This window comes from Rhipicephalus sanguineus, chromosome 9 (genome assembly GCF_013339695.2).
Source record: "Rhipicephalus sanguineus isolate Rsan-2018 chromosome 9, BIME_Rsan_1.4, whole genome shotgun sequence".
In the NCBI taxonomy this organism is placed as follows: Eukaryota; Metazoa; Arthropoda; class Arachnida; order Ixodida; family Ixodidae; genus Rhipicephalus; species Rhipicephalus sanguineus.
Genome location: NC_051184.2, coordinates 90,947,848 through 90,966,198, shown reverse-complemented (window position 1 = coordinate 90,966,198; position 18,351 = coordinate 90,947,848). Strand labels below are relative to the sequence as shown.

The window sequence follows — 18,351 nt, the reverse complement described above, 5'->3', positions numbered from 1 at the left end:
TTCCACCAGCAGTCTCGAAGTGGTGAAGCTTTGGTCTATGAATTTGTTGATGACAGAGAGCGGCAAGTTCACTGGAATGCAAACGGAACGATAATTAAGGAGCATTAAAAAAAAGGCGTCGCATTTGCTCACGTTTTGTGTGAGCACCAAACGAAACGAATGCGCTGAATAAAGAAACAGAAGCAGCGGCATTTGCCCGCTGAGAAGACCGATCAATACGCACTGCGAGACAACTTCTCAAATGACATCGAAACGTACCCGAATTTAGACCGAAAAAGAAAAAAAAAAGCACTGGATCGTCGGGACGGCAGATCACAAAGTTGCCATGCGCACCGAAGCCGCAGTTGTAAGGAAATTGTTTTTGAACTGCTCTGATAGCGTCCGCGCAACAGTAGTTGTTTGTTTACTCACAAATTCTCATATTTTGCGGCCTAAAGTTCACAGCGCGGTGCCAAAACGCGCTCGTAGCAAAAGCGAAACCATCAGTACGAACATACATGCAGACGCTCATAGATGCAGAGGTATGTCAGTCGTCGCGAACCCGTGCGATCGCTGCCTTGAGGCTTCTTTCTGTTATGCTCCGTTTGGTTATACAGGCAGTCTACTCTAACGAGATATTTCACATAGTTTGCACTCAGCGAGTGACTACCTTTCACGCAAGAAGCCGGTTCAGGGGTCTCCAACGCGGTGACAGCGTGAAGCGGGTGCTCGGTTTTCTGCAAAGAGACAGCGACTGTAGACAATGTTGGGCTTTCAGTTCGCCGAATATGATTATTTTGACAGTAACGAACACAGTTCATTTCGAAAGTACTTACAGAAATGCCCTGGAGGGCTTCCGCGATGTGTTTTTGTAGAGCGCCGACAGCAAAACCTATGGGAAGCGCGCCGGCGGTATCCTGCCTAGCACGCAATCGAGGCGCGTCCGATAGAGGGCGACTCCGTAACTCCTCGAGGCCAATACTGTGAAACTCAACGAAAGCGCCTTGCGACTCAGACCTTCGAGACGGACTTCGTAAACAATCCGTTTGGATACGTGTGCGACGTGTGAGAAAGACTATGGCACATGAAAGACTTGACGCCGTTAAGTAGTGCCATGCGTGAAACGTTGAGTTTATTGGCGGCGCCTGAGTGGGGTGAAACCGTGGCGCGGGTTTGTAGAACGTGCAAGAACATTCTCGTTAAGCAGAACATTCCGCTCTTTAGCGTACCAATCGGTATAGTTACCCGGCCATGCTGCCAGGTCTACCGGTTCTGAACGATGTGGCCGAATGTGTGTCATTGGAGCAGCAGCTAAGCATGACAATTAAGCTAATCCTAGACAATCTGGAAAGCTCAGAATAATCAGCTGAATTTTTGCTAACGCTATGTATATCCTGGCTTGCCGAGCGAAGCCACTGCAAATTTTTTTGATTTCTACTTAAGGACGGTTTCTGTGGCAGCACAGCGAGCTTTACGGAGCCTAAGCACATAGTATTTCACTACGCGGCTGCATGTAGTTCTCGGAAGTTGACCTGTGTCGATTACGAAGCACAAAAGAAAATATAATTCAAATTTATGTTCTTTTTATGTCTAAGATACTCTGCATTCTGAGAATGCCTACCCCGTGAAAGAATGTTTGTTTCTTGCTGCTCTTAACTTTGGGGAGTCGATTTCGTGTTTTCCTTACACCTTAAACTGGTGATGGCGAGGATGCGTTGCAGCGGGCACACATCGAAGCTTTCAAGCCAAGATGAACGATTGTTAATTAGTTGATGTGTAATTAGTGAACAGGGATAAACGAACACAGCGGTGCACTTCGCAACATTTTGTTTTCCGTAAACAATTACGAAGAAATAAGTAGTACAGAATTGACACCACCAGTGCAAATAGATGTCTCTCATCGCGATAGCCCCATTGGCGCTGGCAAGAAAATGCAATCGCAAACAGTACGTGAGAGAGAGGAGACATTTGGTATGTTGCTTTGCGTACATGGTCGATATTTTCAGGTTGCTTATGGCGACTTATACAAAGACGTCCCAGATGGCGTAATGTAACACCGGATGCATGAGCTTATGAAGGGAGGCGTTGCTATGTGAGTGATGAGAGCGCTTTACCGTGATACAATTACGAGTGCGATGCTTGCCTGTGCAAACCATGCACTCGTTTTTGTCATAATGGAGGGGGCGCCGGCTACAGCACCAGACGCGTTCTTGTCGATTATACTCTCGGCTACGTGCTTCTAAACGTGCAAAAGGAGTTTTTGACCACCGCAGAAATTACACGCGTTATAAGCTGTCTCGCACAGATTTTCGGTATTTTCGGTTGCTCATTGTCGCGAATGCAGAAATTTCGAAGACCTCGTTCTGTATCCGCCTCGTGCGCTGCTACTTTGAGTTGTACTGGTGGCGCCACCAACGGCGAGCAGTGGCGAAAGGTGGATACGTGCGTCTCATAGAAGCCGTGGGCAAAGCGCCCGTCACTCGCCGTTTTTCTATTCATTTTTCATTCTGGTTTGATATTTGTACTGCCGACGCTGCTCCACTAGACAACCATGCCGTTTGTTACGTCGATTATTCTATATTATTTGTTTTAAAATGACAGGCCCGTTTTTTTTTTTTTTGCGTGCGCGCGATGCACTGCGGCTTGAATATGTTATCCGGGTGTACATCTCCCCGAGTACTGTCGATGTCTTGGTTGCTATTTTAGTTTTATATATCCAACAAAGCTGTGATGAACATGACACCATCACCAATAATTTGAGAGAGGCTGTTCATATTGAAGTGATCATCTTAAGCTCTAACACAGTTTGACTTGTATTCCTTTAGAAGTTTGATTTAAGGTTAAGCTCGCCATGAGGAAAGTGTCGACTGCATATTGTAATAACTGAGAAGCCTCAAGTTTAAAAGCGTACTTACAGAAAATCACAACAAGCAAGCTTGTTCCCCTATGCGTGTTCCCCTATGCGTGCTGAAAGAGCAGACATCCGCATTTGACTACGTAATCACTCGGCTCCGAAAAGCTTTGCGCGTGAGGTTGAACGAAAACGTACTCTACGTGGGCAGCCGCGTAGAGATCTCTTATATTAGATTAATGTGGCAGTAGTTTATATTGTTTCCCATTCCTTGTTCCAGAATCATGCTAAGCTTGCGGGTTTCAGATGATAAACAGTACTCACGAATTTATACGCGACATCAATTTTTAGATGTGAAGCATCTTATAGCGGAGTTCAATGCGGTGGTGTGCGGTGTGACCACCCTTACTGCGCATGCGCAAACCCTCTCTCCCCCCCTCCCCTCTCGCCTTTGCCCTCCCCGTCTCCTCTTCCCCCCTCCCATTTCGTCTCCCCTCCCCCATTTCCCCCTCACCACTCCCCCTCTGATACGCGGGCTCTACATGCCGAAATGCTGCTTCGCATCGCCTGATGGTCCCCTTTAGCGGGAGATGGTGTGATTTGTTCCTCGCAAGTGCACTTGTATGGTTGCCAAGAAAGTCCATAAGGCTCTCATGATCCATTTCCTCGGGGACTCAGCAAGTTCTTCGCCCGCTGCCTCTCTTTCTCCCACGTCAACGTATGTTATACAGCATGGCGGGAGAGGGAAATAGCGACCGGGCGTAACCCAATGCGAATTGCATAACTGGTGGGCAGTTTAAAGCTTCCAACCCATTACAAAGAGCTGAGCCATAATTCTTCATCGTCATCAGTCGTCGCGTCAACAAAGTACACATAATGCGTTACAAGCGTGTAGCTGGTGCCTCGCTTCTCCGCAGAATGACGAATAATGGCTTAGTAGGTGCTTTCCAACTTCACAAAAATTGTGATTTATGGCGTAGTGGGTACCCTTCTTGTGTACTTGTATTAGTAGCCCCAAGAGAGCTTACAACGGGCTCAAGAAACGCCGCTCTTCCAGCTTTCGCTGTGACTGTGCTGCAATTTCAGCGCAGGCCTGGCGTTTTTTTAGCATAACGACTTGTATGCCCAATTGCTCGAAATCATCCAGTCTTGTCGCGAAGAATCTGTCCTCTAAAACTAATGTTTGCCCTGATCTACGCGTTCGAGTCGACATTACGCCGATATGACCCAAACTGAAGACGGTAGAAACGAAAACATGCGCAATACTTCGCCCTAAATTGTCCTATTTCAATCTGCGAGTGCTGTACTTAGTGCTACAGTTAATTCCTACTGTACGAATTCAACTTGATGACTTTTGTGGACACTGATCACGTCACTTTACAAATACAATTTACAAAGAAAATCTAACTCATTCGTCAATAAAAATATCGACGGTCTGTTTCTGCAGGTAGCGGCCAACAGCGCTGTCTTGTTGAATAATTTTACTTTATGGGTGAGCCATTCCTCGACTATAATACGGATTGAGTACATCTGCATGACATACAGCGGGTAGCTACTAATAACCTAGAACTTCGCATTTGAAACCATTAGCTTTTTCCCGCAATATACCATTCAATGACACTAAAGAGAAAAGCGGTTTTTCTCTTTATTTAAGTCAATGCGTGCAATCTAATCAAGGTAACATTTAAGACGATATAAAACGGCAACAACATATAATTTATAAGTGACTTGGCTGTTACAACAATTTTATCTTTGTGTTTTCTCCAATTCTCTCTCGCATAGAGGTTACATCGACAGTAGCATGTCATTTTAAAGGCTAAAGCACCGCCATATGCATTGTAACCTTTGGATTCTAACTTATAAAAGCGCAGTGATTCATTCGTCAGGGGACCTACACTACGGATTGGAAGTTGATTGATCATTCTGTCACATCGCGATCTGGAGTTAGAGTTTCCGAGAAGCGCGATCATAAACAAAGGCAGTTTGCTATGCAATCAGGTCCTGGTCGCACACTGGTGTCGCGAAGTACCATAATTAAGATAGAGGCTTCTACAAAGCCTTTTTCAAGGCTGGCTTTAGCAATTGAACAGCGGATAATGTATACACAAAGCGGGTCTTGACAGTAGAAAAGCAAATCGTAGAAACAGCGATTTTAGATAGCGGGATACCGTGGTAAGCGATGTAGGGGTATGAATTAAAACTTCAAATCAATAAAGTGAGCCCGCTTCCAAAACACGTAATTTAACAAGTGGCATGAAATCCGCACAGAATTCGGCAGAAGGACAGGAAAGAAATACCTACTTATGTTCGTGAAATGTTCGTGCTAAACAACTTCCTAACTTTCTCTTATATCTTTATTGCTTTTAAGCCGCGGGACTAATTGATTTGCCCCTGCGAAGCTTCGCTAATAGCGGAGAAGAGGATACGTCAGATGGTAAATGGCGACACTGTGAGCACACGACAACCGACAAAATGAAACTAACGATGCGATCGAAGAACCATTCCGTGGCGGGAGAAAATATTTTAAAAGACTGTAATATAATTTATCCGAATTTTTTGTCGTCTTGTCTAGTTTATTTTCAGCGTTAAAATTAAGAGGCCGTAAGATGCAGCAAACTTCAGGTCAGAACATAGCACCAAACAAGCCTAACATTTATCAGTTTGCGAACAGGAGAAAAAAGACGCCGCTAAGTTCACAAAATAGCGTGCGACAGCCGCTCCAGTGGTGGCGCATAGAGAGATATGTGAGCTCGCGGAGAGTTACAAATGTGGCTTCCTCCAGGCGCCGCTTCTACTTCACCGAACCAGGTACGGCGTCAACTCTCCTGGGATTTGCACCGCTTGAGGTGTAATGCCGGGAAGAACCTTGCGAATGGGAGGCGGTTGGTGTGGGTGTTGAAGTCGTGCTTGTGCTGCTCTTTGTTTTATCGATTAAACCAATTTTTGCGCTCGGGGCTGTGGTGACGTGCCTGCTCAATCGTGTATTGTACGTGAATGGCGTGTAACTGGTGATACAGTAAGCAAGGACACTCGTAGACGTGCGCGATCCGCCACAAATCAGCTACGAGACAATGCAACAGGGACGTTCAGTGCGCTGCGCGGCCGTTGCAACGAGCTGCATTGCTGATTCTTCGCTTGTCTGAGACTGGCATTGGTCGAGCGTGTTGCGTACGTTGTTACGTTTGCCTAAGGCAGTAGTAAACGTGGTCTACAGGTGAGCAATATCCTCTCTTCAGCACGTTATTTGCTTGTATATATGCGTTTATGTCGCGTGTTTACCTGAATTCATGCTCACGCAGCGAACAGCGATATTTTTTTCGCGGGAATCGCAGCATGTGAAACAGCCTTAAGGCGGCGGCTGTCTGACGGTCCACGGCTAGGCTTAGCCAACGCCGTGCTTTCCTACACTCTAATCACGGTAACGTTTACGACAGCATAAAAAGACATGTAACTTATAATTTATAAGTTACGTGGCTGTTACAGCAATTTTATCTTTGTGTTTTCTTCATTTCCCTCTCTCATAAAGGTTACATCGACAGCAGCGTGCCAAGTTAAAAGCTAAAGCACCGCGATGAGCATTGTAACCTTTAGATTGTAACTTATAAAAGCGCAATGACTCATCCCTCAGGGGACCTACACTATGGAGTGGAAGTTTATTGATCAATGTGTGACATCGCGATCTGTCTTGTTCAAGGCTGGCTTTATCAATTGAACAGCGGATGATGTACACACAGAACGGGTCTTGACAGCAGAAAAGCAAATCACAGGAGCAGCGATTTTACATTGCGGCGTACTGAGGCAAGCGATGGTGGGGTATGAACTAAAACTGGGAGTTCAATAAGGTGAGCCCGCTTGCAAAACCCGTGATTTATGAAGTGACATAATCTGCACAGACATCGGCACAAGCACAAGAACGAAAAACTATCGTATGTTGGTCAAATGTTCCTGCTAAACAACTTCTTAAGTAGCTCTTATATCTATTTTGCTTTTAAGCCGCAGAAGTAATTAATTTGCCTCCGGGAAGCTTCGCATACGGCGACAAGATAAAGTACTGTGAGCACACGACAACCGACCAAATTAAACTGACGATGCGATCGAAGAACCATCCCGTGGCGCGAGAAAAATATTTTTCCGAGACTCGCAATACAATTTATTTTAATTTCGCTGTCGTGTTGTCTAGTTTGTTTGTTTGCTTTTCTTCGCGTTATAATTAACGGATCGTAAAGTGCAGCAAACGTCACGGGACAACATAGCACCAAACACGGTTAACCGTCATCAATTCGCTAACACGGGAGAAAAAGATGCCGCTGAGTTCACAAAACAGCGTGGGACGGCCGCTCCAGTAGAGAGGCCGCGTAGAGAGATGTATGAGCTCGCGGTGAGTAACAAATGTGGCGTCCTCGAGGCGCCGCTTCAACTTTATCGAACCAGGGACGGCGTCATCTCTCCTAGGCTTTGCACAGCTTGAGGTGTATGCCGGGAAGAGCATTCGAATGCGAGGCGGTTGGTGCGGTTGTTGAAGTCGCGTTTGTGCAGTGCTGCTATTCGTTTCATCGATTTAACCAGGTTTTACGCTCCGCGCTTTGTTAACGTGCCTGGTCTAATCGTGTTGTGTACGTGAGTGGCGTGTAACTAGTGATACAGCAAGCAAGGACAGTCATTAACGTGCGCGATCCGCCGCAAATAAGCCACGATGCATTGCAACGGGCACGTTCAGTGGGCTGCGCGGCCGTTGCGACGAGCTGCATTGCTGATTCTTCGCTTGCCTGAGACTCGCAATTGTCGAGCGGGTTGCATCCGTTGTTACGTTGCCCGAAGACCGCAGTAAATGTGATTTGCAGGTAAGCAATATTCTCTCTTCAGTACGTTATTTGCTTGTGTATATGTACTTATGTCGCGTGTTTGCCTGAAGTCATGCTCATGCTTACGCTACTGTACGAGATGGGTCGTGTCATACTTTTATGTAATGGTGTCATACTTTTATGTTTTAAATAAATCGTGTCATACTTTTATGTAATGCATTGTTATTGGCAGTATTTGCTCTGCGTTTGACATTACAAGATGAGTGTTTGGGCGTATATTATCAAACATCCGACTAAGATCATTCGTTATCATACACGTTTATGTGAGAAGAGATGAAGGACAGAAGTTTAACCTTTCTTGCTATCGCCGTCTTGATACCTTCAACACGCTCGATGAAGGCTGCAATCACGGTGTGAAATACTGTAGGCGGCATAAACAAAGTGCCCCAGATCAGCTTTGCCCAGACGAGCTCTGCGTGCGCAGTAACTCGCTCCTGTCAATGGCAGTCTGGGCTGTTTGTCATGTCCTTGTCACTGGTACATGATATTTCGTGGCGTCTATACGCAACGTGTCGGCTAATTCAACTTTTCGCCATGCTTCAAACTCTGCTGCGGCAGTTTTAGGTGGACGAGTGAGGGTTTAAGGCGGTAATGCGGGCTAGTTGGTTGTGATCACTGGTGTTCATTTCGGTAGCGCAAAGAAAATTAGACACATTAAAAGAAAAAAAAAAAAGCCCTCGTAGAGTGATGTAGCGCGTCGCGCCTGTGCAACGGGTTTTTGTGTGTTTCCTTGCAGTAAAGTCAGTTGATGTCTAGCGCCCGTCCTGTCAACGTGTCCTCTCTTGTCTTTAATTGTTTTGCGCTACCGAAATGAATAAAGCTTTAAGTACCCGAAAGACAATGAAATGGCGTTAAGAGTGCGTTTTAAGTGTAGTTTTAAGTGTCTTAAAGGAAATCACAGCATCCTTCCGTGTGTAGCTGAATGTAGCGAACCCGAGGCACTGCGCCGACCGAAGTAAACATTTAATACACACACACAAAAGCACGTTTATGACGTGAAAAAATAAATGGTTAAATCCGGTGCTTTGGCTGAGCACGTTTCAGGGGACACGCAATCGACTGGGGGAAGGCACGTGCTCGCGCTAGAGAAAAATGACTGTCACGACGTCTTTATCTCGAGTCGCTCTTGATACCGGCCACTCCGTGTGTGTGCGTGCGTACGTGTGTGTGTGTGCTCGTGCGCGCGTGTGTGTGCTCGTGCGCGCGTGTGTGTGCGCTCGCGCGTGCGTGTGTGCGTGTGCGCGCGTGTGTTCGCTCGCGTGTGCGTTCGTGCGCGCGTGTGTGTGTGCTCGCGTGTGTGTATGTGCTCGCGCGTGCGTGAGTGTTTGTGTGCTCGCGCGAGCGCGCGTGTGCGTGTGCGCGTGTGTGCTCGCGCGTGCGTGTGTGTGTGCGCGCGCGCGTGTGTGCTCGTGCGCGTGTTTGCTCGCGTGTGTGCTCGCGCGTGCGTGTGTGTGTGTGTGTGCGTGTGTGTGTTTGCTCGCGCATTCGTGCGTGAGCGCGCGCGCGTGTGTGTGCTCGTGTGTTTGCTCGCGTGTGTGTGTGTGCTCGCGCGTGCGTGTGTGCTCGTGTGCGTGTGTGCTCGCGTGTGTGTGTGCGCGTATGTGTGTGCGCTTGCGCGTGCGTGTGTGTATGTGTGTGCGCGCCCGTGTGTGTGTGCTCGTGCGCGTGTGCTCGCGTGTGTGCGCGCGCGTGTGTGTGTGCGCTCGCGCGTGCGTGTGTGTGCGCTTGTGTGTATGTGTGTGTGTGTGCGCGCGTGCGTGTGTGTGTGCATGTGTGCGTGTGCTTTTTGCTTTAGTCGGCTCAGTGCCTCGGGTCTTCAACGTGATCACGTATCAACCCAACCAGACGGGCTTCCGTCAGACTTCAAACTTCTGCGTGTTGACCTAACTTGAAACCTTACCACAAATATATGCTGAAGTCATCTTCATTCCATAGTTGCACTCATGCAGATCACAATGTACGGCATTCAAAATTCAGATAATTCATGCTCATGCTTACGCTGCTGTAAGAGTTGGGTCGAGTCAGAGAAATAAGTTGTCATGCTTTTACGCATTGTTGCCGGCAGTATTTGCTCTGCGTCGCTCGATTACGTCTAAATGCGTCGCTATCGAAACGGGGCAGCTGAGAATATGTTACGCGATAAGCGATACGCTGTGGCTTAACGATTTTCAGATAGCACGAATGCCAGCAATCGTGCAACGTAGGAGTTCAAAGGGAGACATGGTCAGTGTGGTTGGTATGTCTTTCGATGTCCTTAGTTCCTTGGCGATAAAAATTTGTTCTCCGGCACTGAGATAACTTTTTTTTTGTGTTCTCGTTCTGTTCTAGGGTGCAAGCAACGTGTCATTGTGGTTAGAAAAAATGAATCAGTATACATGTGATTTAACTGTCAAAGCCGGAATGTTTAAAGGTACGTAGACAACACAAATGATTTTTTCCCGCCATAATAAATGTGTTGCGTTGGAACTGTTTACAGCATACATCCCGCCCAAGGCATGCTGGGATGATCTACTATCAGGCAGCTTGGAAGCTTCCAGACGCCGATATGCCTTACGTTCGGTGCAGCCGAGGTTGTGAACTGTCAAGTGGAAGATGCCCCTTGAGGAAAACAATTAGGTACGAGCATATTCAAGCTCTACGTGAAATGCCGAGTATGGTCACTGAAAATTGTAAATTGTAATATTTCTGTTTCTAATCGCCTGCTGTCGTGTTTCTGCTACTAAACTGTCACTTACATTATTGTATTGCTGACTTTTGTGCTAAACAGATGTCAATTGCATTTGGTATTAACGTGCGATTTAAATAAGATTTTTGTTTTCCGATAAATGTATTGCACAGGATAGTAGATTTGAGGAACGCTTATGTAGTGGTCAAGTAACACCCTTTTTTTTTTTGGGGGGGGGGGGGTGGAGTATGTGTCTCACATTACATGTTATCGGCAGTTGTGTGCAAAGTGGCAGTAACCGTTGGAATAGTGTAAAATAACGGTCCTCTCCTTTTAGGATCGACTGTCCAGCGTGGAGATTGCGGAATCAGCAGCTGACATATTGACTGATGAAACATGATGGTGCGTGCAGCAAGAGAGGGTTTGACTGCAGATCCTGACCACCTGCTCCTGTAAATTTGTACCAACCACAGGCGAAAACAAGGGGAAACGCTTTGAATACTTGCGGTCTTCTATCAGCTAGACAAGTCCCTGAAGCTATAAATCAATAAACTGATGTATTCTGCTTTGGAGGTATAAAGCAATGAAATATGAATTCTTTTCGAATGGTTGATGTTTTTTTTCTTCAGAAAATTTCTTGGGAGCACGCACAACCCGAGCAACAAAAGTAAAGGACTGACAATCACCCTCTTTTTGGCTGCCCTCTGGGTTTCATCTGTCCTGCTTATGTGCAAAGTACCAGCAGTTATGGTATGCCGCACACATTAGTGTACTTAAGGAGAAGTACGACGCTGATCACGTATTATTTGCAGGGGGCTCCACTCAGTATGACCGCTCTATCCGTGGCCCACCGACCCAGGTGTCGCCTAACAATGGGTATGTGCCTCTTTTTTCTTTCGATCTTCTTTCTGCGACGCATTTCGGACCACTCGCTACGCACATGATCGGCCCAGCCAAGTGTCGTCTAGCAAGAGAAGCGTGGCTCTTCCTTTAGGGCTTCTTTCTGTGCACGCCTAATCTTTTGTACTTCTTTCTGCGGCTTTATTATGCAGCGTACAAATATGTACACAGAGTAATGAGAACTTTCACGGCGGTGTCATATGGCCTGCCCTGTCCTGAATACACACGCTGGAGCTTTGGAATAATTCTGGTACATGTCTGCTTAGAGCACAACAGTTGCGGTGTCCGTGGCAAGAGATGTACGCTTCCCTCATCGCAAGGAATAGCACAAAACAATTTCCTTTGGAGTTGGCTTAGAGCTTGCATGCATCATAACGTCACACCTTCGCCCACAAGCATCGTGTTGTTCAAATGTGGTCTGCCACTAAAACGATAAATAAGAAGGGCAGGTGATTGACAGATATTCCTAATCATGAGTTGTGCCATGTGTATCAGACAAGTATCCTCTCTTGATCCAATTAAGTAGATGTTTAAGCATTACAATTTCTATCTCTCGAGAAAACCGCGTTGCGGCTCTTTGTATGCGCTCTTGGTATTATTGTATTTTTGCGTATGCATACATTTGCTTTTACTGCGTCTTTATATCATTCAGCATTCGTATATAATATGCACATACGTACCAGCCAGCTATACTTATTAAGCGATGATTTCAGACAGTTCTTTGGGTTTGGCGAGAAGTACGTAAAACTGACTAAACGTGGCGTATGGCGAACGGTTTGTATATCAATTTTGAATATGCTCTACGCCGTGAGGAGCAGTGTTAATTCTCCGCGCACTTCTTTACGGCCTTCAGCAGCTTCCCTGCTTTGTCAACCTCACATTTTGTCAGTATCCACGTTTCCATTGCTGATCCCACATTTGAAGGTGAACAAAATCGCAAATAGCCCTGTAACAAATAGACGGCTGGTATTTATTATCGGATAACACATAGTTTGATAAGCACGAATAACACAGTCAATGAAAGTGCACGAGCAGCAGAAAAATAATTGAAGTGTTATAATCACGACAGCCTATGCTTAAACTGCATAGAAGTTGGACCAAGAGAGGATGGCCTGACACGTATATCATGATACTGTTATAAAATCTCTGGTCTTCACTGATATTGACGGGTCGACCACATTTTAATAATAATCGCGGTTCATCATTACTGTAGTGCATGCTAACTCCAAGTCGCCTCGAATATGCGAATGTTTTGTTAGCTGCCTCTTTCTAATGAGCGAAGGCGACGCGTTTGGCCTCGGTCACCGCAATTGTCACGTTCTATAAGCAGTCATGCACTTGAATGATTACAATGCGCCATCGCGTGTGTTCCGAGAAGCACCTTCCATTTGACACCTTCCGCAAAGGTTCGCGTTTCTCAGCGTACGTATATGGACGGTGTATTAAAACCGCACAAGGAAGCGCGGAAAAAACACGAGGCATGCGCAGCACGAAGTGCGAAAGAGTGGAAGGCTGTGCTTCCGTTGCTGTGGCACAACTGGCTGATCCAAGCACGTGATGAGCGTAACCTCCTGGAATGCGTCGAAGAAAGAAGAGCGAAGGAAAGAAGAGGCGCAGAGCGGTGGCCGTATAAAATCTCCTGGAAGCCGTTTTGTGTAAACAGTATACCGTGTACTGTACAACGTAACCTCTATTTTTACGTGATGTGGCCGCATAAAATCTCCTGCAAGCCGTTTTGTGTAAACAATATACCGTGTACTGTACAACGTAACCTCTATTTTTACGTGAGAATGCTCGATACTATGAACGGGTACTAAAGGTTACTAGATAACTTCTATTTTATAAGTACACAAATTTGTGAAAATGTGCACCTTTAGTAAACGTTACCGTGCTTAGAGTGTATGTGTGTTCCTCGTGCGTTTGTGATCCGACGCTGCTGCTTCCGCTGCGGATTTTAAAATTTCTTTAATGAGGGGGGGGGATGTGCCTAGCTGCTTAAAAATGGTATCTGTGTGTACACCACCTCGAGTTATGGAGATATCTTGGTTGCTGTTCAACTTTTATATGTCAAACAAAGCGTTGATAATTTTGAGGCCATCATTGAAAGGCTAGGATAGAAGGTGCTGTTGGGTGATTCCACGAGAGATCGAACATGCCTGTCCGGTCGCATTTTTTGTTTTGCCTGGGTTTTTTATATGTTGTGTCGGCACATTCAAAGTGCACGGAACTGAAAATTTTATTTCCAAGAAACGCTCCCAGCGCGCCAAAAAAATATTTGAAGGTGGCGGCGCATGCCTCCTGTTTTTGCTCACTGCAATGTTTTCGGATTTCACGGCCGAATTTAGCGCGAACTATAAATGATGTGTCGAAAATTTCTTTTGCTGGTTTTAACACGCATTACTGTGAATTACATCCATGCTTTTTTTATGCCGTCCTCAAAAAGAAGAAAATTTGAAAAAATGGCAAACACGGCCGAAATCAAAAAAGGGTCCTAAGTTTGAGGCGCCTTGGCGCCTTTACTATTTCGAACAGAAACTTGAAAACAGTGTCAACTATAGAAAAGAGCCTTTGCAACATTTATACGGAAGATCATTTTCCTACGGGCAGCGCAAAAAAAGAAAAAAATAGGTAAAGAAGCGAGTTTTTTCAAAAAAGTACATTTTCAAAAAATAAAATAAAAAAAACTCCGGTCTCAATTTTGACGGCAATTTTTTATCGAAGAGCGCTTATGTCAATGAACACACGGTTTTAATATCATATGTCATCATTTGCTTTGTTTACGAGATATAACTGGCCAAAATGACCCTTGCTATGAGTGCTCACTTCAGTGCGACTGATGGTTGTTAATAGCTTGCATTGTGTGTAAATCGCAGTTTTATTTATTCTGCTGCAGTAAAACCTTGCTCTGGTGGCTTTTCGTCAAGAAAAATGTGTTCTCAGATTTTATTTGTGTCTAGCGTGTGCAAAAGCGGGCTGCTGCCGCCCTCTAAACGGCTGACGTGTAAACAGTTTGCAGCCTACAACCTCGCCTATATATCATCAGAGGAAAGATGGGCGCGCCTGTTCAAGATATCAACCGCTTCTTCTTCCTGAAGGAATGCCTGGTCTACCTCATCGCGGTTAGATGTAGACAGGTTTTCCTTGAGGAGCCTAAAGCAATGCAAGCAGACCTCGCAGGTGTCGCGAAGATCCTCAGCCTATGACAGTAGCTTCTGGAGGTAGGCAACAACAAAAAGAGCAAAGAAAAAAAAAATTGCGCAACGAAAACGTTTTCCTCAGCAATCTTCCTTTTGTGAACGCATAAATAATCGGCACAGAGCAATCGGACGTAGCCATGGGCCGCGCGCATCGCGTGTAGTGAATAGCTAGACCTAGAGCAAGCCGAAACGTTTATACTGAACGGCGCCGCACAAATTATCTCACATCTGCGCAGCTGTCATGAATGCCTTTCCAGAACTGCTTACGGTTTGAAATTTTATGACTAAGGGTGTCTAAGCGCTTTGGGCTGTAATGTTTAATTTGTAGGCCGCACTCATTGTCAAAACTAAGGGTAATGTCCGTCTGGTGCCACCAATGACCTTTGCTGTCCTCGACGTGGGAAAGCACTTTAGTAAAGTGGCAACGAAACATCATAAATTGGGCAGCTTCGGCCACTCCTGGCTTAATCATGCCGCACCGCACGTTTTCTGGCTGCTGAAACGCTGAGGTAAAGGTCGAGATGATACAGGAAGACGTTATCTGCGACGCCGAAAACATGTGATAGCGGGAAGTGAAATAAACGGCTCGGAAATCATTGAGCTAACTTTTTACAAATGTTGTTTAGGCACAATGTGCGTCGAATGGGGAAGATGGTTAGAGCGTACAATGCATGTAATGGAAGGGAAGCAAGCAGGCAGTGAGAAAACAACTGCATAACAGCGCGCCTGCTGATTGTGGCATTTAGTTACAGATTAAGTTGGCCTTCGCTGCATACAGATGCTTTATTCTGTGTGCAAGGAGAGTTTTGACAAAGTGACCTAAACCATGTGTTCGCGGTGTCTCGCGTGCTTCTGATTAACGAATACTGGCGGGTAAGTTGAGGTTGTAAGCTGCAAACTGCGTACACGTTCGGCCTTTAGAGAGCGGCAGCAGCCCACCCCCACACACGCTAGACACAATTAAAGTTTTAGAATGCATTTTTCTTGACGACAAGACACCAGAGCAAAGTTTTACTGCAGGAAAATAATTAAAACTAGACTTAGGTGCAATGCAAGCTGATGACAACTATCGATCGCACTGAAGTGAGCACACACAGGAAGGGTAATTTTGGCCCGTTAAATCTCGTGAACAAAGCAAATGAGGACGTACATATTAACACGGTGTTTTCACTGACATAAGCGCTCTTCGACAAAAAAAATGTCAAAATTGAGGCCTGAGTTGTTTTATTTTTTGAAAATGTACTTTTTTGAAAAAAACTCGCTTCTTTAACTATTTTCTTGTTATTTCGCGCTGCCTGTAGGAAAACGATCTTCCGCATAAATGTTGCAAAGGCTCCTTGAAATACTTGGAAAAAAGCATGGATGTAATTCACAGTAATGCGTATTAAAACCAACAAGAAAATTTTCGACACATCGTTTATAGTTCGCGTTAAATTCGGCCGTGAAATCCCAAAACATTGCAGTGAACAAAAACAGGAGGTCTGCGCCGCCACGTTCAAATTCTTTTTTGGCACGCTGGGAGCATTTCTTGGAAATTAAATTTTGGGTTCCGTGCACTTTGAATGTGCCCACATAACATATAAAAAACCCAGGCAAAACAAAAATATTGACCGGACAGGCATGTTCGATCTCTCGTGGAATCACCCTTTAGAGGGCGGCAGCAGCCCACGTTCGCACACGGTAGAACCAAATAAAATCTGAGAACACATTTTTCTTGACGAAAAGCCACCAGAGCAAGGTTTTGCTGCAGCAGAATAATTAAAACTGCGATTTACGCACAATGCAAGCTATGAACAACCATCAGTCGCCCTGAAGTGAGCACTCACAGCAAGGGTAATTTTGGCCAGTTATATCTCGTAAACAAAGCAAATGAGGACATATGATATTAAAACCGTGTGTTCATTGACATAAGCGCTCTTCGATAAAAAATTGCCGTCAAAATTGAGACCGGAGTTTTTTTTATTTTATTTTTTGAAAATGTACTTTTTTGAAAAAACTCGCTTCTTTAACTATTTTTTTCCTTTTTTGCGCTGCTCGTAGGAAAATGATCTTCCGTATAAATGTTGCAAAGGCACTTTTCTATAGTTGACACTGTTTTCTAGTTTCTGTTCGAAATAGTAAAGGCGCCAAGGGGCCTCAAACTTAGGACCCTTTTTTGATTTCGGCCGTGTTTGCCATTTTTTCACATTTTCTTCTTTTTGAGGACGGCATAAAAAAAGCATGGATGTAATTCACAGTAATGTGTATTAAAACCAGCAAAAGAAATTTTCGACACATCATTTACAGTTCGCGCTAAATTCGGCCGTGAAATCCGAAAACATTGCAGTGAGCAAATACAGGAGGCATGCGCCGCCACCTTCAAATATTTGTTTGGCGCGCTGGGAGCATTTCTTGGAAATAAAATTTTCAGTTCCGTGCACTTTGAATGTGCCCACACAACATATAAAAAACCCAGGCAAAACAAAAAATGTGACCGGACAGGCATGTTCGATCTCTCGTGGAATCACCCTGTTGCCACTGAAGTAATCATTTAATTTCAGGCTACTGGGTGAAGTCGCACTTGTGTGCAATTAATAGGGAGTTTTCGAATAGTGGCCCCAAACGTTCGGGGCCCCAAGGCCTCTTGCGTGGGCTCGCTTTGGGTCAAGCAGGAGTTATAAAGTTTTCGAATTGGGTCCGCGGCGATTTGGGCACTCCCCCTATTCTAGGTCACTGTGGTCTTGGCCGAGAGCCGTCGCTTCGAAGTGAGTGCCGTCATGTTTGTTTGACGCAAAGCTTTTGGTGCAGGCTTTGGGGCTCCCGCTAAATTGGCGAAATAGCGTGCCCAAAGCGAAACCCGAAGCTGTTTCGGTCTCGCGCATGCGCAGCGGCCTTGGCGTTATTTCTTTGGGGCCCCTATTCGAAAACTCCTAATATTTGCGTTACTGTAAGGTAGCATAAACAGTTTACCTTACGGTCCACTACGTGGAGCCAGTGCCTCGGCGGTCGGTAATGCTAGCTGTCGCGGCAGCAAGAATGGAGCTCTGTTGCAGTCATGTTGTGATTTTATAGCAAAATTATACGGAATTACAGAAAAGCTGTTTTTGTAAGCGCCTCAGGTAGAGCATACGTGTCAAAACAGTCAATTCGAGCTTGCACCTTTTACTGTAAAAGCCCAAAATTGTCGCGAGTGCAAAAAAAATGAAGTGCTTCGTATGGTACTCAGTGGTGTAACTAATAGCTGATATTTTGAAAGCCGTTTCTGAAATTCGCAGTGAAGCATGTGGTCAGTATACGGTCCCCAGGTTAACGGTTTTCTTTCTAATGGATGAATATGTCTGAGATACCACGCTGAGTGCACGTGTTCACAGTCGAGTTGAGTTCTACTTCCACAAACACTATAATTGCGGAAGAGTGCTTAGCTCACCCGGCTGCCAACCGACAAGACAGCGGTTCGATTCCCACCGCGGGCACAAATCTTTTTTTTTCCTGCAGCTGTTCCTCTCTATGGACTAACGGTTGCACCAAAATGCTCCTTCTTTGGGGCTTACAGTTGCGTCATACGGGATGTCAAACATACGGTTAACCTCTCTGCATTTAGTCTAGAGAAGGACTAACGGTTCTGCCAACGCAGTTCGTTTGTCAAGGGAACAACTTTTGATTGAAAAGCTCGCAAGATCTTTTGGAGTGTACGGGGTTCAGAAAGAGGCACTCGTCTTACTTCCGCAATTATATTTGTCGCTGTGAAATTTATATTTGTTGATCTGTGCAGACAATAGATGAAGAAGGACATTCTGAAAGCGGAATAGATGCACCCCGCGTCAAGGCAATTTTAAAAGCATCCTTTATCCTGAGGACCACGTCACCAGTGGCGGTATTACCGGCTTATCTCCTAAACGAAGAACTGGTAAGACAGTC

General features: G+C 45.5%; 1 long non-coding RNA gene across 2 annotated transcripts; it reads left to right on the top strand.

Moving 5' to 3' along the window:
* The first annotated feature begins 7,285 nt into the window (after positions 1-7,285).
* On the top strand, positions 7,286-10,924 carry LOC125759757 (uncharacterized). 2 transcript variants are annotated; one of them, XR_007417392.1, is made up of 4 exons: positions 7,286-7,671; positions 10,021-10,102; positions 10,169-10,308; positions 10,695-10,924. It is a non-coding gene; the product is annotated as an uncharacterized LOC125759757 (long non-coding RNA). The 2 variants fall into 2 exon arrangements; XR_007417393.1 differs by lacking the exon at positions 7,286-7,671 and adding an exon at positions 9,764-9,928.
* The last annotated feature ends 7,427 nt before the right edge of the window (positions 10,925-18,351 follow it).